Source organism: Sorex fumeus, unplaced genomic scaffold, assembly GCF_029834395.1.
Source record: "Sorex fumeus unplaced genomic scaffold, SorFum_2.1 ptg000047l, whole genome shotgun sequence".
In the NCBI taxonomy this organism is placed as follows: domain Eukaryota; kingdom Metazoa; phylum Chordata; class Mammalia; order Eulipotyphla; family Soricidae; genus Sorex; species Sorex fumeus.
Genome location: NW_026606104.1, coordinates 22039099 through 22066680, shown reverse-complemented (window position 1 = coordinate 22066680; position 27582 = coordinate 22039099).

The window sequence follows — 27582 nt, the reverse complement described above, 5'->3', positions numbered from 1 at the left end:
CTCCACACCCCCGGCTCATACCTGCTGTCCACAAGGCTCCCATGTGGCCGCCATCTTTCTTTCCAGAGGGAGGAGGGCGGAAGGGACCAACACCCTTTCCCCTCCACTAGCCCTGAGATTTTAGCAAGTGCCACATTTGATGTTCTTTTCGGGTCATGGGAATGAGACCCATCATTGTGACTGGGTTTTGGCATATCAAATACACCATGGGGAGCTTGCCAGACTCTGCCGCGTGGGCAGGATACTCTTGGTAGTCTGTCAGGTTCTCCGAGAGCAAGAAATAGACAATAAGAGGTCGTGCAGCCACAAACGCCACACTTCTGGGAGCTTGGTTTAATAGTCTCTGGGTCTAGGGTTGAGTCTTCTGCCTCCACGCCTGGCTGTCCTCACTGGGGCCCCTTGGAGGAGGGTGGGTTGAGTTTCCCTCCCCACCTCAAGCATTACCCCGGCTACTGAAGACCTCCGGTTCCAGTCACAGCCATCCTTAAGACCACTTTCCACACGTTTGGATGAGCCTCACACATGAAAGAACCAGCAGATGAACCCAGGTGTGTGGGACCCGGGGCATAGATTTCCAAGGCTGCTCGGATTGGGACTGGGGCCTCCTCCACCCAGATCCCCCATCTTCCAGTATGTAGGCGTTATACCCACCAACTGCCCCCGACACCATGTAATCCCACCAACGGCCAAGACCCAGAGATTATAAAACCCAGCTCCCAAAAGTGTGTGGATGCATTGAAGGCCACACAACATCTTATTATCTAGCTCTTATACTGGAGAGCCTGGCAGGCTACCAAAATTATCTTGCCCATACAGCAGAGTCTAGCAAGCTCCCCATGGTGTATTCAATATGCCAAAAAAACCAGTAACAATGATGGGTCTCATTCTCCTGACCCTGAAAGAGCCTCGAATGTGGCACTTTCTAAAAATCTCAGGGCTAGGACGAAGGAGATGTTACTGGTGCCTGCTTGAGGAAATCGATGAACAACAGGATGACATTGATACAGTGATACAATGGGTCTAGGGTGTTGATGGGATTACATGGCCTGGGGCAGTTGCTGGGTATAACGCCAAGCTACTGAAAAATGGGGGATCTCAGTGGAGGAGGCCTAGCCCTGATTCGAACAGCCTTGAAGATCTTAGCCCCGGGTCCTTCACACCTGAGTCCCTCTGCCTGTTCCTTCATGCATAAGGCTCGTTCGAGCATATGGAGAATGGTCTTAAACATGATTGTGGCTAGTTCGGAGGTCTTCAGTTGCTGGGGCTCTGATCTGGGCAGGGAGGGAAACTCAACCTGGCCCCTCCAAGGGGCCCCGGTGAAGATAGCCAGGTGCTAGAAAAATATGGCATGCTTTATAAAATGCTGTTTTAGATCAAGCATTGACAAAATTAAGGCACAGTGATAATAGTATTGTGAAGTCAGGCTATAAAACATGATCAAATGAGTATCAACCTCTATAATGCATCTATGACTGCTTTTTCTGGGGACTTACCTCTGAAAGTCTTAGACCTCATTAAGTTTTGTGGACCTGCGGGGACAGAGAATCAAAACCAAGGAAGAAGTTAAATATTAGTAAGCATGTTTGCCAAGAAAACAAGAACTAGTAAACAGTTATGGAAAGTAATGAAATGATAAAAATATTATAGAGACAGCTGTATGACAAAAAAGTTATTTAAAAAATTTTTAAAGGGAGAAAGAGAGGGAGAGAGAGAAAGAGAGAGAGAGAAAAGAGAGAGAGAAAGAGAAAGAGATATTAAAATAAAAAATGACAACAAACCAAACCAGAGAGACAGTTAGGTTTATGAGAATTGCTTTCTCATTTATTTATGTTTATATTGCATTTTTGAAAAAGGAAAATAAAGATAAAGGTCATGATAGCTGCATTAGTATAGATTGATCTGGCTCAGTGAACTGAATCCCCTAAATGAGAAATTCTGGAGTAGTTAAAATAGAAAGAACTTTTTAACAGGGACATTGATTGATGACCATAACCTACACAAGCTTTTGCCTTAGTGATATGGTGAAGATGAAATGTTACATCTTGTTTAAAATGAGGAATGGTGTTTTCAAAGCACATTTTATTATTTTCATTGGACAATGTAGAGACACGTGATGAGCCAGAGGAGCCACCACCAGTTTGTTGTGTCTAGAATTTATTTCTGCTTACCACAGTGTTATTAAAGTTTCCAGTTGATGCAAATTTCAACAAAAATCTCTTTCTAATTTTATCAACTGAAAAATTAAATTAAAGTGTTTATCTGTTATAAGCTATTATAAAAAATTTAATAATTTTTGGAAGATACTTATTTTACCCAATTAATTGATATATTTAGGTGTTAATGGGCTGGAGCAATAGCACAGAGGTAGGGCATTTGCCTTGTGCGCAGCCGGCCCAGCCAATCTGGGTTCGATTTCTCTGTCCCTCTTGGAGAGCCCAGCAAGCTACTGAGAGTATCTCGCCTGCATGGCAAAGCCAGGCAAGCTATTCGTGACGTATTTGATATGCCAAACACAGTAACAACAAGTCTCATGATGGAGACATTACTGGGCTCGCTCGAGCAAATCGGTGAACAATGGGAGGACAGTGCTAAAGACAGTGCTATTTAGGTGTCAATAAGTAGTTGTATCTATATTCTGAATATTTATTATAATAGAACTTAAAATCTTGTAGATTAAATATACTTTTGAAGTGTGTATAATGAACAAATATTTTGTAAAGCCTTTGGAATTTCTCTAAGAATTTTAGAAACAAGGCGATATAACAATGCAAAACAGCTAGAGAGTTAGAATTCAAATAAAAATATGTGTGCATGAGGCAATAGAGTATGGAGGTAACATGCACTTCGTCATAGGCAGCACATAATTAAGAACAAATCTTTTGACTGTCTTATTATTTAAATGAATAACCTTAGTCAAGAAAAATTAAAAAATATAAACTTTTTTGCAACAAAAATGGAAAATGATTTAAGCCTAACATAGCTGCATAACTGAACCAAAGATAATTGTCCCTGATCTTAACAAACCACATAATATCTGATCAGAAAGTGTCCGAGTATTTAAATTTTCTCACATGACTAATAAGCATATTGAGATAAAAATGTAAAAATTTTCAATCAAAGCCACGTTTGTGTAGTTCTTAATGTTCATGCCTTTATTTTAGAAAAAGGACAGTATCTGTTCAAACCTTTTATTGATCATTCTCAGCCTAACATTGTTTAGGTTTCTACAGTGACTAAAATATAAAGACAGTCTACAGAATGGGAAATGATATTTGCCCAATAACTATCTGATAAGGGCTTGATACCAAGGTTTGCAAGACACTGGTTGAACTCAAGAAGAAGAAAACATCCAATCCCATCAGAAAATGGGGTAAAGAAATGAACAGAAACTTTCTCAAAGAAGAAATCCTAATGGCCAAAAGGCACATAAAAATGCTTCTCATCACTAATCGTCAGAGAGATGAAGATCAAAACAACAATGATAAATCAGCTAACAACACAGAAAACTGGCCCACATCCAAAAGAACAAAAGCAATGGGTGTTGGCACAGATGTGGGGAGAAAGGGTCTCTCCTTAACTGTTGGTGGGAATGCCAACTGGTTCAGCCCTTTTGGAAAACAGTATGGATGCTTCTCAAAAAATTAGAAACTGAGCTCCCTTTTAACCCAGCAATACCACTTCTGGGAATATATACCAGAGATGCAAAAAAGTATAGTAGATGACATCTGCACTTGTATGTTCATTGTAATACTGTTTACAATATCCAGAATCTGGAAAAAAAACCGAATACCCGAGAACAGATAACTGGTTTAAGAAACTTTGGTACATCTACACAATGGGATACTATGCACCTGTTAGAAAAGATGAAGACATGGAATTTGCACATAGATGGATCAACATGGAAAGTATGAGGTTAAGTGAAATGAGTCAGAAAGAGAGGAAAAGACATAGAAAGAGTGCACTCGCAATGTAGGAGGGCCCCTTTCTTTCCACATCCACACCAACAGTGGTTGCTTTTGTTTTTTTGGATGTGTGCCAGTCTCCGTGGTGTGAGGTGGTATCTCATATTTGTTTTGATCTGCATCTCTCTGATGATTAGTGATGAAGAGCATTTTTTTCATGTGCCTTTTGGCCATTTGTATTTCTTCCTTGAGAAAGTTTCTATTCATTTCTTCACCCCATTTTCTGATGGGGTTGGATGTTTTCTTCTTGTAGAGTTCAACCAGTGACTTATATATACTTGATATCAAGCCCTTATCAGATGGATATTGGGTGACTATCCTTTCCTATTGTGTAGTTTGTCTTTGTATTCTGGTCACTGTATCTTTTGTGGTTCAGAAACTCCTTAGTTTAATATAGTCCCATTTGTTTATCTCTGTTTCCACTTGGTTGGTCAGTGGCATGTAATCCTTGAAGATACCTTTAGCTTCAATATGGTGGAGGGTTTTGCCGACCTTGTCTTCAATGTTCCTGATGGATTCTGGTCTGATGTTGAGGTCCTTAATCCATTTTGATCTGAGTTTTGTGCATGGTATTATTAGGTCGAGGTCTAAGCCCATTCTTTTGCATGTGTTTGTCCAATTATGCCAGCACCATTTGTTGAAGAGGCTTTCCTTGCTCCACTTCACCTTTCTTGCTCCCTTATCAAAGATGAGATGATCATGCATTTGGGGTTGTGTGTAGGGATATCCCACCCTGTTCCATTGGTACTGCCTTTGTTCTACTACCATGCTGTTTTAATTGTTACCGCTTTGTAGTAGAGTTGGAGGTTGAGGAGGATGAAGCCTCCCATCTTCGTTGTCCCAAGAATTTCTTTAGCTATTCGTGGGAATTGTTGTTCCATATGAATTTCAGGAGTGTTTGATCCATTTCTTTGAAGAATTTCATGGGTATCCTTATTGAGATTGCATTAAATTTGTATAACAATTTGGGGAGTTTTCTCACAATGATCTTTAACATAGAATTCTGAATTATAGGGAATTATGGATAACAGAGGGTTAAAATGCTCACACGATATGTATGTTTCATTTACCTACATATTCCTTCAATCTTTTCCCAGTTCATCCCTTCCAGTGGAAAGAATTTTGTATTTTTAAAATGACTCTAACCTAATCTTAATGTTCTGTCCAGTACGTAACTCAAACAGTCAAGTATAAAGTGTAAGCTTGTATTTTTAAATTATCCTTGAAAATAACATAACATAGAGAGTGGGAACAATGTTCTAGTCTGTCAGTTTTTACCTTAGTATGAAGGTCAAATATTTCTTCTTTGATTTTTCAGTATAATCTCCTTTTTTTCTTTCATTTCCTTTGAGATAAAACTCTTCTGCCAGAATGTTTTAAACCTTAAATCCCCCTTTGCCACAAATACATATTTTGTTTTCTCAATATTTTCTATAAAAGGCATTCAAAACCTTTTTAAAAGAAAGATTGCACTCATTTGTGGAATATAAAGTAACAGAATGGGAGACTAACACCAAAGAATATTAGCGATAAGTACCAGGAGGATTACTCCACAGCATCACATGCTGGCGGAAAATGCAGCTCGGATAGACAAGGGACCACCAAGTAAAGTATGCTAAGAGGGCCAGCTTGGCATGGGAGATGGGTGCTGATAGTAGTCTATAGACCGAACATGATGGCCGCTTAATACCTCTATTGCAAATCACAATGCCCAATAGGAGAGAGAGAACAAAAGGGTATTCCTTGCAACAGAGGCAGGTTGGGTTAGAGTGGACAGGGTGAGGGTGGTGTAAGGGATGCTGTGACCATTGGTGTTGGAAAATGGGCACTGGTGGAGGGATAGTATTCGATCATTGTATGACAAAATGCAAGCACTAAAGTTAGTAAGTCTGTAACTGTGCCTCACGATGATTCACTAATAATTTTTTTTAAATTTAAACCCTCACTTCTAAAGTAAATTTTCAAACTCTGTGAAGACGTGGACCTAATCTGGTTTTGTTCAGCATTGTGTTTCCATTACCTCACGACATGGCTACTATAACATAGAAACTCAGTGGACTAGAATTATCTATTAACTATTAACTAAATGAATGGAGTAAAGATAAAGAAAATAAAGTTAGCATGGGCTAATATCATCCTTCATTATGATATTTGAGATACACTGTCTTCCAGATTGTAAAAGTTGGGACTTGATTGTTTTAATTAGCTACACACTCAATTAGAGGTCATGTCCATATATTAAAGGTAATAAAAGCCCACTTGTAGGTGAAAACATTTTATTTAGATTTCTAAAGTATTGAATGACCACTTGCATAATACTACAATTATATTATTGTTATTAAATAGCTTATACTATACCTTGTTGGGTTTCATCAATGTACCTATGACCTATCCTGGGAGATTTTTCCCCAAGCCAAAGCCCAATCCTCAATCACATGATTAGGACAGTCCCCTGGTCAAAATTGCATATGTGTTAGAATTTAAAATTTTTACAAAAATGTCCCCAGGAAAAAATAAAAACATTAGGAGCCAAACAAGATTGTGCCCAGTAGAGAACAGAATTATAAAAATCTCACTTAAGGCTGCCCAGGCAACACTAAAGTTTGGGCAGTGTGCATGTTTGTTTCCTTATATGAGGTATTTTTTATTTAAATGAAAAACAAAGCTAAATGATGGATGTAAATTTCCTTCATAATTTAAGTATATTAGGTGAGAAGAGAATTTCAATAACTCTCTTCTGCTTTAATAAGAAAGGAAGATTTCATGATTCTCAGCAATGGAAATGTCAGATTGGATATTAACAGGACAACAAATTATTAGATTATAATCAATCAGAACCATGGTATTATGGATTTAAGGTCTAATTTCACAGAACTAGCAAAATTGTTTATAGTCAATCATCCTCAGACTTCTTTAAACAACTTGGACAAAAGAAATCAACATTATTTTTGTCAAAATTATGTTTGGTTTTCAACAACCTTATGAAGGAGGCAGTAAATTCTCTTTACTGAGATTTCTCTCACTACAGGTAGGAAAGTTTCCAGTTTTTCAATATCAAGTACAACCAATAATTAGAAGCAAAGCAGGATCAAGAAGCTCAGACATCACACCATACTGAGAAAATGACACAGAATATGATTATTAAAAAAAAAGGATAAGCCAACAAATATTATTAATATAAATATCTTTCCCAAGCATTACAATTACCCAAATTTTGTTCACTGTTCTGATTATCTTGTCTACATCTCCATGCATCCTACTTAATAATTGATTTTTTTATCTGCTAGTTCATTTTCTTTGCTCCTTTATATAGTATAACTCCAGTTTTTTAAGTTAAGAGATTTGATTAAGAACTATTGGGCAATGTTATATTATAGTACAGAAAATATTACTCTGCAATTATGATCTATCAAACTTTTATGCAAGGTAAAACAGTGTTAAAGATTTAAAATAGGATTACTTGACTAATGATAGTGGTTAAAAAAATGATTCTTATAGAAATATATCTAACCTTTGTGTTATAGGTTATATAAAGCTTTATATTATTTAGTAGATAAGATTTATTACTACACGATAAAATTATTGCTTATCACTTCTCACAGTACTATTTTCCTCATGTAGCATAAATATGCAGACTTTACAAAAAAGCATCAAATTAAATCAGAAAGCAAGTCATCTCTTTGTTGACACAAATCTGTCTCCATACACTCATTGAAAATCTATCACCTTTGTCATCCTGGGCAAAGTCATTAGATTAAGCAAAATATTTTTTATAAGTCAAACTCAGAAAATTTCCAATGAGAGCACATATGAAAAACTAAGATAATGTTTCTAGATTTAAAACTTAATACAAAATATATTTAGGTAATTTATTAATTCTTGAAGTCTATCTAATGGCTACATTTTGTATACAAATAAAATGACAATGTCAGGTATTATGACAAATTAGACCTCAGTTTCACTAAAACTTGATGGAGGAAAATAACATGTATGTAAAGTGCTGTAAATATTATGCATGTTAGGGGCTGGAGCAATAGCACAGTGACTAGAGCTTTTGCCTTACACGTGACCAACCCGGGTTCGATTCCCAGAATCGCATATGGTCCCCTGAGCACCGCCAGGGGTAATTCCTGAGTACAGAGCCAGGACTAACCCCTGTGCATCTCTGGGTGTGATCCAAAAAGAAAAAATTATTATGCATGTTTCACTGTCACTGTCATTGTGCTCCCATTGTTCATCGATTTGCTCGAGTAGGCCCAGTAACATCACCGTTGGAGACTTTGTTGTTACTGTGTTTGGTATATTGAATACATCACGGCTAGCTTGCCAGGCTCTTGCCATGCTGGTGAAATACTCTTGGTAGCTTGCCGGGCTCTCCAAGAGGGGCGGAGGAATCGAACTCGGGTCGGCCATGTTGGCTGCGTGCAAGGCAAATGCCCTACTGCCGTGCTATGCATGTTTAAAAAAGACAAATGCCTTGACCAAGTACAGATAAAGTATAATAAAATTCAAAGCAGTCAGGAGTCAGAGACATATTACAGGGTCTAAAGGACTGCATTGCACATTGATGACTTGGGCTTTATCCCAATCACCATATATGGTTTCCTTTTGGGTTGAAAAGCCCCTCTTGGTCTGCTTTGAATTGACATATTATTCCTTGAGCTCTTCCCAGGAGGATGTTCCCAGAGCATTCAGAAGTCTGTTGCAATGTATATATATATGACCACAGGTCAATGTTGTCGTGGGACAGGACCCTACGACAGGATGTGTTCCATAGATATGCAGGGGACAGCCTATCCATTATGGTCAAAGGAAGAATATAACCCTATCTATAGAGCTATAATGAAACAATATAACCCTACCTATAGAACTATAATGAAACAATATAACCCTACCTATAGAACTATAATGAAACAATATAACCCTACCTATAGATCTATAATGAAACAATTTAATCCTGTCTATAGAACTGAGATGAAATGCATATTTGTTCTAACCATTGTAACTACATGACTAACTGCAAATATTAAACCTATATAAACTTTGTTGTCTGCTCAAAAAGTCAGAACCGTTTGACGGGACCCCCACTGTGCTCATGTGCTTATTTCTCATTTCTCGATTGTGGAGGCAGTGGCATAGGTTTTCTCTTTATCCTTGGACCCTTCTCTCTGCAGGAGGGAATCTTGGCCCTGTCCTCAAGACTCTAAGTGGAAGCTCCTTGCTGGACGAGGGAGCACGCTGAACAGAGGCCAGGAGAAGACCCCAACAGTTCCCCTGAGTGAGCAATTCTTGATCACAGAGCTAGGATTAAACCCTGAGCACCACTGTGTGTGGCCCCCAAATCAACAACAATAAAAAAATAGTTCAAAACAAGAAGTTTAGTTAATGTAGATATATGTAAAAGGATTTTGGATTATTTAAAATTTTAAAAGGACATAAAAACTCAGAGTGAATATTAACAGAAGATAAAAGATGCACGAGCTGATAGAGGTAGGAGTAGCACAAACAATTGAATTTCCCTGAATCTTGTGAGCAAAATAAGTAAGAAGATATTGAAATAATAAAATTTAGATCAAGTTCAAGATGTACAGATAAATAATAGTAGGAAAGGAGGTGCGGTGCTACCAGCAGGTCAACCTGTACCTTGGGGTGAGTAGATCAGCTTCCTGATACCCACAAATAGCTGCTGTGCCTCTGGTCAAACCCCAATGACTTGGTACCATGTTTTCCAAGAAATTAAATAGCCAAAAGTTGGGTATGTGGGAGCCACAGCCACAAACCACCTCTGGCTCAGATATACAAGCTCATATATGGCCATGTTTCAGAGACCCATAAATAAATTTCAAAGTAGATCAAAAGCCGCAGTTAATCTTGAACCCACACAGGGCTGAACAGACAGGGGATGAATTGGAGGTGGTGCAGATCAGTCTGGTGACTGCTTAAGTAGAGCCTCTGGCAGCCACTTACTTCCACAATCCAAAAGCACCATCATGCCCCCAGCTGGACTTCACAGTCTCAGGTCAGACCTCACCAAGATGCAATTTGCTGAAAATTCAGGTATGTGGGTTTTGTGACTGAAATCTTCAGGCCTTCTGGTCGAGATGGGCTACCTTCTCTCACTTTCCTATATTCCTAGAAGCTCTTGCAGTCACCTCCGTAAACTAACTCCAGCACCACCATATAAACTCTTCTGCCAGCCTTGTTTCAGAGACTAGATTTATTTTCAGAATTAAATCTCAAAAGAGATCAAAAGCTGCAGTTAATCTCAGGCCCATGCAAGGCTGAACAGACAGGCGTAATTCGCTAGGGGGCAGGTCAGCCTGGTGCCCACCCAAGCAGAGTCCCCAGCAGACACTTACTTCCATAATACCAAATTGCTGCTGTTTCCTCTGTGGACTCCACCATTTCAGGATGGATCTCACCAAGATATAATCTGCTAAAAACATTGTGACTGAAATCTTCAGACTTTTTTTCAAGATTGAGGTGGGTTCCATCCTCCCCACTCCCTATACTCCTGGAAGCCTTGGTAATGACATCCACACACCAAAGCTGTCACCCAGTTCAAAAATCTATTTCAGCCTTAGCTTCCCGATAAAAAATACTGAATGCCCTGAACAAACACGATGACCTCTTATTATTGCAAACCATAATGCACAAAAGTACAGAAAGAAAGAAGAGTGCCTGCTAGAGAGACAGACTCAGGAGTCAGGAGGAGTGTTGGGGGAGGGAAACTAGGGACATAGATGGTGGAAAATGTACATTGGTGGAGGGATGGGTGTTGGACCATTGTATGATTGAAATCCAATCACGAACAGGTTTTTAATCATCTATCTCAAGGACATTCAATAATAAATTTTTAAAAATAGTGCTAGGAGATCAAGCTGCTGTGAACTTGAGTTACACATTAGTTTTTGAGGCTAATTAAGACATAAAATAGAATATATATATATATACTATTTATATATACCATCTATATATAAAAATCTCTATATAGATATTACTGTATCATTGTCATCTCATTGTTCATCTATTTACTTGAGTGGTCACCAGTAACGTCTCCATTCATCCCAGCCCTGAGATATGCTGTACATTTTCTTACATGTTAGAAAGATATAAATACTGGGAGAGCATCTTATCCTTTTCATCAACAACCTTAAAAATCAAATGACATAAAAATTCTTGGAATGAACACCATTAAGAAATTCTATCAAAGAAAATATGTATAAGAAAAACATGAAATCTTTGACGAATGTGATCTGAATTCACGCTATATACTTTCAGTTGTAATCACTATCAGAGCAGTGTATTTATATATCCCTACCCATTTTCTTTGCACATAAGTCCCTTGATGCAAGTATCACAAGTATTAAAAATAACTTGTTAAAATGTTTTTGTGAATTTTCTATAATATAATCTTTCTCTCAAAAAACCAACAAAAGTATTTCAATATCAAATTGAGTTTCATACTCAGGCTATGTAATTCCATACTCAACCCAATATGTATTGTTCAGCTTTACTGCTTCAAACTGAGCCTCACCATGAAGTGCATTTACTATCACAATTTCAATGAATCTTCACTTTATTTTTTTTTTCATTCTTGGACCATACCTTAAAAATATTTGTGTTTATTTTAACTATTCTAAATATGGTAAATGGTGGGCTGAAAATGAAATAAATGAGCAAATAAGTAGTCCATTGGGGAATAAATCAACCTTAGAGAGAAGTTATATTTTTCAGTCCTCTTTTGAGACATGAGCATTTTGAAATTATACCATCTTCTCATTTTACATTGGAACAAAAACACTTCCAATCCTTCATGTGGTTAGAAATCTAAACACTGCCAAAGATACATCTCTCATTTCACACTTCAGAAATGATGCAAAAGATCATTTTATCTCCCCAGGGCTTGAAATAATGGGTAGTCTTTGCAAGTTCTCTGGTTGGAAAAGACGACAGACTACCTGAGTTCCTTTTAACTATACCCACCTGGAAAACACTTCACCATCACTAAAAGCTTTACTTTCTAAAAGGAAAAGGGGAAATGGTAGGAAAGCATTTGTGAATGTGTTAACTACTAAGTAAATATTTATTATCCTGTTCAAAGTGGAAATTTGGCTCTTTTGTATCCACCATGAACTTAGAATATGTTATGGAATGTTATGGTACTTTCAACCATAGAGTGATTTTATAAACCTAGTTTATAAATAAATAATGCTCACAGAGAAAAGTCCAGGTAATTTAATTTTATCTTCACTGTTTTTTTAGTTTTAAACATTAATTCAGGTCAGTTTTCCCTTCTATGTATTTTATCCATATTGCTGAATTCTTGTAAGATGGCTATTTTTTCCAAAATCAAATAATAATTTTACTCAAATAGTAGCTAATATTGGTATTGGATTAACTATTTTCAGTTTTCTGTAGCATAAAACTGAAAAAATTGCATACTACTGCATACTACTTTTATGCAGACTTAGATACCACTTGCTTAGGTGACCTGGTACTGAATATTTTAGTTTCTTGAGAATTTCCTTAATTCTGTACTATGTCAAGAGAATGTAATTAAATTTCCTGTTACGTAGAAGGTCTTTATAATGTATATCTGTGGTTTTAACCTAATTTAAATCAGTTTAAAGCAAATGCTTGATGCAAAGATACAAATATGCTTTTAACTTATTTGACTTTTATTGAACAAGTCCCATTATGATGCCAAAAGTGAGTTCTATGACAAAAGTGAGTTAACTACGACAAAATTATTATCTATTCAAATTGATATTCAATGAGTATTACAGATAAGTGAAACTAGTATTAAAGACTATTGATAGTCTGTGTGTGTTAAATGAAGGTACATAGTTAGGTCTCTTTAGCTTAACTGTCAAACACCCTCTCAATGATTCATTTCCATTGTACTATTTTCTGTAACAAAAAAATAAATAAATAAATTTATTCCAAGTATAAAGCCACGATGTGCAGGCCTTTGAACTTGAAATAAATTAAATCTTCAAAAGATCCCTTTAAGGATGATATCCCATGGATGATATGCAGGGGTTTAAGGAAGAAATGTGCTCAATTTTCTTTTTATGCTCTTGTATGCATGTTTTTTTCTAAACCATAAACATATGCATATAAAAATGACTCTTTTGGTTTAATATTCTGCTACTTACCACCACATTGAAAGTATTAGTCATTTGCACTAGGTGAGCATATTATGTAAATGGACTTTCAAACATATAAGTAGCATAATCACATAGGATGCAGCAAAGAATAGCATTTCCAGACCCTGATAGAGTAAAACTATGATCAAATGACTGTACATAACAGGATAAAGTAGAATGAAATGTTAAATGTGAATGGAAAAGATTATGGAAAACAACTTGTTATTTTGAAAATGTTACAATACTTCATGTGTCTTTATTCATTTCTAAATTAAACCTTTTGTTCCAGGCAAAGGATTAATAGAATTCTCTGATTTTCTTTTTTAACTCTGGTGCACTAAAATTTCTAAGTAGCATCTTTTCAATCAGATAGAGTTGGTACTAGCATACAAGCAAATACTATTAGTAATCAGAAGAGTGTCTTTATGAATATAGTGAAAGTTAATTCACTGCACCTTTAAATTCAAATTTCCTACCCTTCTAATATGTTGATGCTATTGCCCTTTTGAAGGATCCCTTTGAGAATTGATCATGTCTATAATTCATGCAATAAGAACAACTTGTTGTCAAGTGACTGACAAGAAACTGTCAGATGGGTCACTTTGTGACACACTTGAACTTAATTGTTAGGAATTGTCAAAATCTGGGAGATGCATCTGCATGAATGTTTATTGATCTGAACCATCAAATCCAGTTGCACCAAAAAGAGGGCAGGGGAATGCATCACACAATCTAACTTTTAGAAAATTATTATATAAAAAAACATATAAAAGTTAGAGATTATTCAATATCAGTGCTTCCTTTTGTCATGCCCCTTTTCCTATTATATACATAGTGATATGAAAATGTGTACACGATACGTTGTGCCTAGCTTTTCTTATGAGAGAGACTGAAATCTGGGCCAAATGACTTTCTAAGCCAAGTTATGGCAGCTGACTGTTTCAGTAAACAGATATGTAGAGATGCCACAGTGGCAAATGGTGCTGAAAGGCATGAGAAAAGTGGGACAAGAAAAGTGCTGGGCAAGACAGAGGATGATTGATGGCATGCCTCTTTTGCCGGGTGCCATCTGTTGAAGAGTACAAGGAGATAAATGAATGGAGTGTAATTTTTAAATAGGTTGTTACTTTTATGAAATCAATCAATGTAATAGAACTTAAAAAGTACATGTCTTCTTGCCCTCCCAGATTTGAGTCCCTTCGTTCTTCTGTCAAAAATATTTTTGGTAAGTAAAAAATGATCGTATGCCATATGCGTTTTAATATGATAATTTTAAAGCTTATATTTTACTTCTGCTAGTTGTGAAAAATTAAAGACTCATGCTCTATGCTAACAATACTTCTGAAAAGGTTTACAGGATACATTTCCCACCCCCTTTCCTTTGTAGTTTGTATTTAATTCACTGAAACTCACTAGTGTTCAAAGCCATAACTTTAACATGTGTTGGAAAACAGAAAAATTACTACTATAACTATAATATAGATAGATTTTGAGAAATCTTTTTATATCTGTCATGATGGATTCTTAATGTGAGGATTGTTTTATTAATATGAATGTTTATTAAAAGTAGCTTTAATTCCCAACTCATAAAACTTGTCTCTTTCCTGTTTTACCCACATAGGGAAAAAAAAAGGATTTTATGGTTAAACCCAAGTCCTTTGTTTAATAAACCTTACCGTCATTAGAAAAATTAAATTAACTTGAGGACACTTTATAATGAAATGTCACTAATGTTTTTTATACAATGAGTACACTGGAGAAGTCTCAAATATTGATGACAAGGTCCAGCTTGTATTTCACAGGGATATGTGCATTATTATTAATAAAAGAAAGTTGTGTCTGCATTTCCATAAGGGGTTTGCATAAATCTCCACAGTGATAGAAGTCTATAATATTGTATGATATTACCTTTTTGTAAGTGAGTCTCAAACAATTAACTTAATATAAGGCATATTTAGTCTGTGATGTAAAATGAAAAATGCATACATTAAATTGTATGGATTAGAAAAAGGTATAGAGAGTTCTTTGTTTACCCCCTTTTGAAGATTGTATATACTGATTTCAATTTTTATTATGGATAAATTCAGCATTAATCCAGCAAGATGGTATTATCTGTATACAGGTAAGACTTGTACTATAAAATAAAACATAATTCATTAAATTCAATGAAACACTTTATAATAATTATAGTACCTTGTTAAAAATCAAGATTCCATTAAGTAGGTAATTACTACTAGAGTAAAAAAAAATGCCCTAATACCTTTAATGAATTTTTAAAGGTATTGCTTTGGGGTTTGAAATAATCAGACATTATCTTCTATGAACCTTAATTTAGAACAAAAATTAGGGTTCTCGATGTTTCCTTCTCTTTTTTCTTAATACTGAAATGAATATCATTAAATTTAAGATGAATCCTAGAGATTTTATACTACAACGAAAACATCACCAAATTTTTTAAATGTAAAATCTAATCTTATACTACCAACATAATGATCAAAACTTTTTTTCTAAATACTTAGTAATTAAAGCCCAAATTACTTTTTATAAAGAAATTCTACATGCAAATGGAAATCTCAAACCTCAATGTGATTTTGTTTTGTTTTTATTTTGACATGATGGATTTTGCTGAAATTAGATTTTTTTCAGACAGATAATAATACATTATCACATCAGCCATTATTGATTGATGAAATTTTTGCATAAAATGTATTGAGAACTTACTAGGTGCTTTTACATAAAATGTATTGAGACCTTGCTAGGTGGTTTGCTTTGTGTAAGTCTGTGGGTTTAGAAACACGAAAGATACAGATCAAAAACAGCATGAGAATGAATCAAGGAAAATAGTGATTCCAAACATATTAAAAACATTTTAATAATACCTATTTAACCAGTGTCTTATTAGCATTGTCAATAAACTTGTGAATGAAATTAATAAATTTGTAAGAAGTATTATCATATGGAAACAAATATATGCATGATCAAGTTTGGTGATATGCACTTGTTTGTGGTAGCACATCCAGTGTTCCCTTAAATAATCCATACTTCTGTGGAAAATTGTCGAACTATGATACATGTTCTTGTAAAAGAAAGAGATTGTTTTGGAGTTAGTGCAGTTGGTAATAGAGGTTGACTTGGAGAAAGAATGGAAATTAGAGGGAATAAGTGTAGAACAGACCAAAGAGAAAAATAGTTCTGCTCATTTACTGAGGTTCAGAGTTATAATACTCAGCATGTGTCAGAAGGAAAGTGAAAACAAATGAAAAGTTATCAAGAAATTGTTTTAAAATTATATAAAATTGACACATCTACTAGGAATAGACAGCAATTTTTCAAGGCAGAGTATGAAGAAGTGGGGGGGCCTCTCTGTATTTCGATGTTTGCTTCCTTCTTTACTGTTTATGGTAGATGTACACATATGTTTGCAAACTATAATTCAGACTTCTCTTCATAACCTAATTTTAATACTGTCTATAGAAAGAAAGCATCAGTATGATCAGTATTATGTGATACAGTCAATGAAATACTATAGCTGCAATACTCTGCTCACAAATCAAACATCACAGAACAAAATGGATCACAAGTATAAAAACATAAAATGACAAAGGTCAGAAAAACAAACACAGATAACAAACTTCCTTAGTAAGAACTTTAAATATATTAATTTTAAAAAATGTACATAAAAATAATTTTATCTACACCAAAAAATCCTACAAGAAATTCTTAGATGTGGTAAATACTTAGGAAATATATATTGATCATATATGTAAGTTTTAGTATACTGGTCTTAGGTTCCACCAAACTACATAATACCAAGTACCGCTACACCCAATTCTTATTGCCCATGAGATCCTTGGACCTTCATGTCAACCACAGAGAAATATAGGACGAGAAGTAAGTGAGCAGATTTCTGTTGACTTTTTAATTAACAGGTTTACACTTCTGGTTAGTGTTATCATAGTAATGAGACTTCATCATTACATAGGAATTGGTATTCTTGAAGAAAAATGACTAATTTTCTTTAAACCAAAGTATGGTCATGATCAAAGAATGAATAAAATCAATGCTTCCTCATGTTAAAAGAGTACAACAATAATATAATCTTGTGTCTTTTTTCAAATACAACTCACCTAAATATAAAAAATAGTTTACTAAAATCTGGGCTGGAGCGATAACACAGCGATAGGGTGTTGGCCTTGCACAGAGCCAGCCAGGCCGAGCCGGGTTCGATTCCTCTGCCCCTCTTGGAGAGCCCAGCAAGCTCTCAAGAGTATCCCGCCCACACGGCAAAACCTGGCAAGCTACCCATGACGTATTCAATATGCCAAACACAGTAACAACAAAGTCTCACAATGGAGATGTTACTGGGCCTGATCAAGCAAATCGAAGAACAGAGGGAGGACAGTGACAGTGTACTAAAATCCACTCACTCCAAGTTTATAAATGAAATGAAAGAACTATAAATTTTAAGAATCTGTCATAATGGAATATGAAGGTTAATTTTCTGATTTTTATGATCCCAGGTAAAGGCCCTCCCGTTGATCATCGATTTGCTCGAGCGGGCCCAGTAACGTCTCCATTGGAGACTTTGTTGTAACTGTGTCTGGCATATCGAATACGTCATGGGGAGCTTGCCAGGCTCTGCCATGTGGGCGAGATACTCTCGGTAGCTTGCCGGGCTCTCCAAGAGGGGCGGAGGAATCGAACTCGGGTCGGCCATGTTGGCTGCGTTCAAGGCAAATGCCCTACCGCTGTACTATCACTCCAGCCCCCAATTTTATTTATGAATAGGAATGCTCTTAAGAATTTCACATTATAGTACTTTGAGACAATGGCATGATATGCTATTCACTAGCCAAGAAAAATTAATAAGTATAGGAGGATAAGCCAAGTATGTTATGAAGTTACTAATTTGAGAACTTTTTGGAAGATACAGAGGTTTCTTTCTTTTCTTCTTTTCTCTAGTTCTCGCTCTTTCTTTCATTGCCATTCTGGCTACTTTTTTTCTAAGTTTGAAATAATTCTCATGAAGCTTAATAGATAAAATTAAAAAAAGAAAAAAATACAGGTTTTGTTCTCAGACTAAACTATTTTTACTCTGAGTTTACCCATGAATTGTCTGAAAATAAGCAAAAATCTACAGGAAGCTAATGTATATGAGTATACCATTCTATTCTCTTCTTGCTTGTAGTTTCATTTGAGAAATAAATATGAATGCATATTGTTTTCTTGCATGTGAGAATTTGTTTCTCTCTTTTTGCTTTGGAGCTGGAGACATAGCACAGAGGGTAGGGCATTTGCTTTGCATGCAGCCGACCTGGGTTCAATTCCTTCGTCCCTCTCGGAGAGCCTAGCAAGCTACCGAGAGTATCCTGCCCGCATGGCAGAGCCTGGCAAGCCACCTGTGGAGTATTAGATATGCCAAAAACAGCAACAACAAGCCTCACAATGGAGACGTTACTGGTGCCCACTCGAGCAAATCTATGAGCAGCTGGAGGACAGTGCTAGAGTGCTTTTTGCTTTAAGGAATCTAGATCTCTCATAAGCTATTTCCATTTGACTATAGTGTGTCTTAGTGTTCTGTTTGTTTATTTTATTTGTTACATTTTGGGTCTACTGGATAAATCTTCATTCTCAAGCTGAGGGAATTCTCAGGTGGTATATGTTCAGCTAGTTTCCCTTCTCCTTTCTTTATTTTCAATCATTTAATAATTCTTACAATTTGTAGGTTGTTCCTTTTGTTTCTTTCAATTTTACTTTTAAAAGTTTTGCACAAGGACTTAGCGCAGAAAACCAAACGCTTGGAGCAGAAAAGCGAATGGACTATGCATTAAACCGTGCCAGCATGCCTGCCCGGAGGGGAAAGGGTGTTGCCCCATTCGCCCTGGCCTCTCTGGAAAGAAAGATGGTGGCCGCACGGGAGCCTTGTGGACAGCAGGTTTGAGCCGGGGGTGGGTGTGGCAGGGACCTCATGGAAAGGGGGGCATTCCGGTCCGTCCTTCACGCCCTACCGAGATCACCAGTTGCCCCCGACGAGCGGCTCTCTGGCACGGCCACGAATCCAGAGCACAGAAACCAATCTCTTAACTATCTAACTTTTAATAGAAATACTTCCAGGATTAATAAGTAAAATAGCAGAAATCCAAAATCCAAAATCCGACATCATTTAATTCTTAAACCCAGCTATAGAAAGCAAATCATTTCACAATGCTTTTTCAGCATGTCTGATTTGTGCAGGGGGGGGGGGGCGGGTCGTAAACTCTAAATAATAATGGTGCATCTTTTATTGCAACAGTAAATCTAGTAGATAGAGTGTTAACTAGAACTCATCTGCCTCACAGGAATTGGGAAGGATGGGAGGTGGGGTTCTATTGGGGTTCACGGGTAAAAATAAGTATTGGTAAAGGGAAATGTGTTTGATATTTACATGACTGAAACCTAAACCTGAAAGTTCTGTAACTTTTCCCACAGTGATTCAATAAATAAATAAATTATATTAAAAAAATAAATAAAAAAAAAGTTTTACTTTTTTTTTTCTTTTTTGGCTTTTTGGGTCACACTTGGCAATGCTCAGGGGTTATTTCTGGCTTTGCACTCAGAAATTACTCCTGACGGTGCTCAGGGAACCATATGGGATGCTGGGAATTGAACCCAGGTTGACTGCATTCAAGGCAAATGCCCTACCTGCTGTACTATCGCTCCAGCCCCCAAAAGTTTTACTTTTATAATGAATATCTTTCCTAGTACACCTTCTTAATTCATATTCTTCTTTATTGATACTAAGTCCTTTATCCTTGAGATCAATTATTCTACATTTGGCTTCTTTCACTTTGTTGTTGTTTCATTGTCCTATTCTGATATTCTTCAGCTGCTTCATTTCTGTTTGAATGAGTACCTACATTTTTATCCATCAATATTTCTTCAAGTTTATTGAATGTCTTTCACTGAGTCCCTTACTTCAGTGAACACTGGGATGACTGTTGTTCTAAAGTCATCCTCAGAGAGGGTAGAACATTCTGATTAAGTTAAGGACTTTTCTGGACTTTACTTTTAAATACAGCCAAATTCTTTCACCTTTCTGGTTGCTTTGTAGGAGCAAAGGGTGGTGTTTCAAGCTTCAACTGGCCAGAGTAGTGATCTACTCCTGTTAAAAATATCAGGATGCAACTTTATTGATTTCTGGCAGCCATTCATGCCTGGTCAATATTTCTTTGATGCTTGCAAGATCAGACTGGTGCTTATGAATCTGGGTTATGTTGAACCTGTGTTAAAGTAAGATATTTTTAGTACTTATGCCTTGTAGCTGATAAAGCATCAAGGTCTAATTAGTCTGGGCTTTGGTGCAAAGTTCACAGTTGCTGGTGTCTGGCAAATGATATGGCATCATAGTCTAACTGATTTGAACAGTGACGGGATTGTGGTCATGTACATATCCACTAACAGCTGTTCAGCTGTCCCTATCTTCACAGCTACAGAATATTTTTTCATCTGCTAGTATCAATTTGGGGATGCATGTTCTGACCCATGACCTGATATGTGGAAATCACCTCTAAAATTTCAGATAAATGTAATGGCAAGAGAATGGCAATTGTGGTCTGGATTCAACTATATACCTTTCTGTGCTTAGTACTGCTAGTTCTTATCTCTTTTGGTCATAGTGGCTGTTGGCAAAAAAAGTCCTGAATGTCTGTGGAGCCTTTGCACTCAATTTCTTAGATTAGATATTAAGTCTGGTATCCCACTGTTTGAAATCTTTGTTTCTGAACTGTATATAGCTATAAGGTAGTCCAAACTCAGGGAATCCTGCTAAGAATTAAGAATATGACCCACTACTAGGGGCTCATCTCAGAAATGCTATTTCAGAAGCAGGAGAGAGAGAGACTAATTGGGGCAAGTTCACTTGCCTTGAACCTGGCCAATGGGTGTACCCTGAGCCCCACCAGGAATAACCCCAGAGCACAGAACAAAGACTAAGCCCTGAGTACTGCAAGGTATTGCTCCAAAACAAAACAAAAACAAATAAACAAAACATGAAATATTACTGCCATGCCAGAATAAGTGTGTATGCCCCCTTTCTTGACTTTAACAAATCCTGAGACTCTCCAAGTTCAAGTACAAAGATGAATTCTGTGGAAAAATCACTCAGCTCCCCAATAGCTTCCTGTCAAATGGGGCAGACATCACCTCAGCCCGTGAACCTATTGGGGTCTATCTTTAATAGTTTCGGTTTCTTTTGCAGCACAGCACCAGCCCACTATTTGAACTCATGAAGACCTAACTCTGTTCTGCAATGAGAGAGTTCTGGCAAGAAGCTGATGTCCTGTCAGTTTTTTTCAGTCAACTTCATCCTGTATTATTTTGATGCTCTAAATCTGGAACCAGATTGCTGGTCCCTTTTCTCTTTCAGTCTCCTCTTCCCAAAGATAGATCTCATGGTGGGAGACAAACCATGTCTCAATAAAATCAAGAGGCAAAAAACATATCAATTATCTTCTTAGATCATGATGCATTGAAAGTGGAAATTTAAAATGGAAAATCACACAGAGAAGCTAGGGGAAAAAATGCAACACTTAGAAACTAAAGAACTTACTACCAGAAACCAATGTATCTAAGATGAACTCAAAGAAGAAAGTCAGTGTCTGGGAATAAATGAGAATGAATACACAAGTTATCAGAATAGATGGGGCACAATAAAAGCTGTGTTACAGTAAACATAATTCCAAGTACAAGGCCCAAATGATAGTACAGTGAGTAAGAAGTTTGCCTTGAAAGCAGCCAACCCGATTTGATCCCTGATATCAAATAAGAGTCCCCTAGCACTGGTAGGAGTGATTCCTGAGCACAGAACTCTGGGCACCATTAAGCGTGGTCCCAAAAGAACATTAATAAAAATAAACAAAGTTACAAATGCAATTTTACATCAAGAAACAAGAAAGTAACCAACCAATAGAAACTCTTAACTACAGAGAGTATAGGCTACTAGGAAGAAGACAGCACAGGGAACCTAAAGGAAACAGACAGGAACTAATAAAACTTATATCAGAAACCACTAAATGAAAGAAGAACAGAACAAAAATTCTAAAGTCTACAAAACCCAAAGCTCTTTTTTTTTAAGATGGAAAAGGGAAATAACAGGAGAACAAATGTTAGTAGCTTTAGGAACATTGGAAATATGGTAAAGTGGTAGAGCTCTATATCCAAACATATCCAAACGACAATGATAACAACAAAAATATGAGATTCAATTTACAAACACTGAACTTTAAAATGTGCCTGTGAAGGTGGCAGACTATGGGGTGGTTATGAAGTTGGGAACATGTGTGGTGCGAAGTTGACTCTGGTGGTGGAATTGGTGCTAGAATATTATATATCTAAAGTTCAAGTATCAATTAACTTTGCAAATAACAGTTCTTTAATAAAACTTTTCAAAAATAAAAATCAATTAACACAATTAGCAAAATTTTCAAAGAAAGAGAAAAAGCAAGCAGACAAACGAACATACAGTGTACTGTACTTCCTGTGCTTCCAGGGCCAGCCTGTGTAGAAAGGCTCACTGCTTGAGCTTCTTTGTTCCTTCCCCAGATTAGAGTCATAGAAATCTGTAATTTACTTAATTGCTCTAGGTTCTCATGCAATATTCTCTCTGGGATGCCCCAAAGAGTTTTGCAGTTTTCTCTCTATGCCAAGTTGTACATTATTTTTGTTTGAGTTTTATTCATTTTGTTTTTTGGTGGAGTTAACCAGGTTCCTTTCTCTCATGGCTTTTTAGTTAAAATTTAATATGTTCCTTGAGCTGATGCCCTGGGAGCACTCCGAGAACTGTTTCTTTAGGACATCTTGACTCTCACCTCTTCTATCCATTTTGTTTGTTTGTTTTTAAACAGTGCTAATGGTTCATACTGAGGGATACTTTTTCGTTGTCTCTCATTATATATATATGTATATGTACATATATATGTATATGTATATATATATGTATATAAAACTGGGCTGGAGTGATAGCACAGTAGTAGGGCGTTTGCTTTGCACCTGGCCAATCCAACTTACCCAGGTTTGATTCCTCCGCCCCTCTCAGAGAGTCTGGCAAGCTACTGAGAGTATCTCACCCACATGGCAGAGCCTGGCAAGCCACCCGTGACATATTCGATACAACAAATACAGTAACAACAAGTCTCATAATGGAGATGTTACTGGACCCGCTTGAGCAACTCAAACAACGGGAGGACAGTGCAGTGCTATACATATAACTAAAATCAGCAACCCAAGAGTTGTTTTTTATTATATATGTGTGTGTGTGTTGTGTATGTATGAAACATATAGCACTGTCCTCCCATTGTTCATCAAAGTTGCTTGAGCGGGCACCAGTAACATCTCCATTGTGAGAATTGTTACTGTTTTTGGCATATCAAATACCTCACGGTAAACTTGCCAGGCTTTGCCCTGTGGGCTTTATACTCTTGGTAGCTTGCCGGACTCTCCGAGTGAGGCAGAGGAATCGAAACCGAGTTTTCCCCGGGTCAGCTGTGTGCAAAGCAAGCACTGTACCCACTGTGCTATCGCTGCAGCCCAATAAAACATATATACACACAAACATGTATTTTTATACACATGATATATCTGTAAACACTCTGTCTATAATTATTCAACTATAATCACATAAAGTACAAAATAGTAAAAAGAATTTAAAGGGGTGTCATGGAGTAAGCTCTAACAGCCCGGGTAAATCCTTCACCTGTGGGAGCTCCACATCGTTCTCCTATTCCCCCAAACAACCACTAAATGGCCAGTCAAAGTAGCCGCTGACAACCTTTAAGTGTGGCCCAAAACCAAAAATATAAAAGCTTAAAAATTTAAAAACAATTTGCCCACCATCTAAGCTCCCACATGGCCATGATACAGAGAGTATATATATTTGCATATCTACATATTGTCTCTTTTTTATGATAAATATTTCTACCTACCAAGAAAAATATCTAGCTTCAAGCTCATATTCCTTGAGAGTTTTAGAAAATTGTGATTTTACTTGACTGAAATATTGCTTCTTGTTCATATAATGCTAAAAATTTGTAATTTATTAAATCTAACTTTTTCATAGAGAAAAAATTTACAGAATATAGATACTTTTAGTATTTCTCTTAATAATTGAAAAATTTCAAGCATGGAAGTAAATATCACTTGATCACTTGACATACTCATCGATTTGCTTGAGCGGGCACCAGTAACATCTCTATTCGTCCCTGTCACATGCTAGTGTAGCCCAATGGCGTCTGCTCATTCTAGGAACACGAAGAGCCTAAAATCAGTCGTTTAGGGTCTTGAAAAGAAGTCTGACCATCACACAGGTGGGCGGCCATGCAACCTTTTGGCATCCCATGGAATCCAGTCTGTAACAGCTCTAGTCCACTGGTCATCTCCAAATCTCATTACGTGTCCAGCTCATCAATTTTTAATGCCTTGGCAAAGGAGACAGTATCCCTGATTCTTGACCATCAATGGAGGTCAGAAATCCGGATTCTTTCTCTCATTTAAGTGAAGTGGGTTACTCCAAGCATAGCTCTTTCGATTCCTCTTTGGGAGACTTGAAAAGCGTTCTCATCCTGTTTTTGTAGGGCTCAGGTCTCTGAGGCGTATGTTAATGCAGGAAGAACAGTGGAATCAAGACATGTGCCTGGAGCCAGAGGTTCTTTGTCCTATTAGCTATTTCTCCGATGCTTTTCAAGGCATTCAAAGCCACTCTCTTCCTCCTGCACAACTCAGGTGCCAGGTCATTTATCATGTTGACTTCTCTACCTAGGTACACATAACTATTGCATTTGGAGATGTTTGTTCTGTTGAGAGCGAATGGAATGTCAGGAACAAGACTTTTTCTCATATACATTGTTTTCATGAGATTCAGCTGTAGTTCGACCTTTCCACACTCACAGTCAAAGTAGGCCAGCATTTGTGCCACTTGGTTAATGTTTGGTGTTATTAGAACGATGTTACCAGCAAAGTGGAGGTGGTGTAGTTGCCAACCATCCCTCTTCACTCCCATTCCTTCCCATTCTAGTCATCACATGACGTTTTCGAGGGTGGCACTGAAGAGTTTCGGTGAAATGGTATCATTCTGCCAAACCTCTATCTTGACATCAATGATCACTTCCCTGTAGAATGGTGAGATCCTGGTAGTGAATTCGTAATACAGCTCACGGAGGATCCTGATGGATTGAGTTTGAATGCCCTGTTTGGCTATGGCTTCGACGACTGCTTCCATCTCAACAGAATAAAAGGCCTTCTCTAAATCAATGAACGTTAGACAGAATTGCATCTTGAACTCCCGAGAAACTTCAATGAGCTTGGTTATTGTGTGGGTATGGTCGATCGTGCTGAATCCATTGGGGAACCCAGCTTGCTTGCATGGTTGTCCTTTATCTAGTGTTCTACCAATCCTATTCAGGATGACTCAAGTGAACAGCTTGTAGATGACAGACAATAGGCAGATCAGGTTGCAATTGTATAAAATATCAATACAATTTTTGTCATTGATGATCATATAAATCCTTCATCTTAAAAAATTATAAATACTTATATAAAGTGGGCTGGAGCAATAGCACAGTGGTAGGGCATTTGCCTTGCACGCAGCCAACATGGCTGACCCAAGTTCGATTCCTTCACCCCTCTCAGAGAGCCCGGTAAGCTGCCGAGAGTAACTCGCCCGCACAGCAGAGCCTGGCAAGCTACCTGTGATGTATTGGATATGCCAAAAACAGTAACAAGTGTCACAATGGAGACGTTACTCACCCGCTCGAGAAAATCGATGAACAACGGAGTGACAGTGACAGTGATTTATATAAAATGATTTTTATACAAAGATTTATATAATAAGCTGCAAAATGAAGCCATTTTTTAAGGCCTCTAGCACAGTAGTAAAGCATATTGATATAAAAAAATTCAGACTATCAAATAAGAAGTCATATTTACTTGGAGGGGGCTCCCAAGAAGTGCTTAGAAAACCAGAGGTCACTCACTACAGGACTTGCCCAACTGGCCAAATGACTCAATGCTGCCACCTGAGTATGTTCAATTGCTCAGGTCCACAGCTGCCATTGACCACTAGAGTCACCTAGTTCTGCTAGAGACTCTCAGAGACTCCACTGAGGTGCTTGGGGGGAGCATTAAGTACTAAAAGTTGGAATGTAGTCTAAGCTTATAAAGTATGTACTCCTGACCACTGAGCTATCCTCCAAGCCATATAGAATTACTTTTTTATTGATGTGAAATAACAGCTCAGATCCTCTTATACCAACACTATTTCTGGTCATAATTTACACTTATTACATAAAAATAAATGTAATATTTAGAGACTTAAAGGGGATATACATTTTTAAAATTAAAAGGGGGCTATAGTCATAGCACAGTGAGTAGGGCATTTGCCTTGCACGCAGCCAACCCAGGTTCAAAAACAAACACTGTCCGCCTGTTGTTCATCAATTTGCTCGAGCGGGCCCAGTAATGTCTCCATTATGAGACTTCTTGTTACTGTGTGTGGCATACTGAATACTCTCGGTAGCTTGCCAGGCTCTCTGAGAGGGGCAGAGGAATCGAACCTGGCTGGGCCAGGCTGGCTCCATGCAAGGCAAACGCCCTACCACTGTGCTATCACTCCAGCACAACCCAGGTTCAATCCCCAGTATTCCATATGTTCCCCTGAGCACTGCCAGGAGTCATTCCTGAGTGCATGAGACAGGAGTAACTTCTGTGCATCGCAAGGTGTGAGCAAAAGAGAAAAAAATAAAAGTAAAAAGGGGACATTTTAATGAGTTCATTAAGCACATGTAAAAAAAGGAATATACTTGATGATGCATTAAGAAGACTTATGCACATATACAAAGTGTTTATTATAAACTTTTGAACTGGGGCTGGAGTGATAGCACAGCGGCTAGGGTGTTTGCCTTGCATGCAGCCAACCCGGATTTGATTCCCAGCATCCCTTATGGTCCCCCAATATTGCCAGGAGTAACTCCTGAGTACAGAGCCAGGAGTAATGCCTGTGCATCACCGGGTGTGACCCAAAAAGCAAACAAACGAACAAAAAATTATTGAACTTTATCTCAGAGCTGAAGTAGAGAAAGTGGATAGGGGAAATAGTGTTGAAGGTGGAAAGGATTATCAATGGATAGTAATAGAGTTATACTGGCATATTGTGGCAAACCTGGTGTATTAACACATATTCAAAGAGATATGAAATCATGCTACTGAAGAGTTGACTTAATTGTAAACCAGTATTGCCTAAATTAAAAAAATAGTGACCAAAAAAATAGTATGCCGAGTTGGGCCCTTGTCTTGCATGTTTGAACACTAGCACCACATATGGTCCCTGGAGTATCTCCGTGACCTCTGAGTGCAGAGCCAAGAATAAGCCCTGAACACTACAGGGTGTGCCTCACAAACAACTAAGATTATTTTGAAAAAGGTATTTTTTTTTTTAAGAA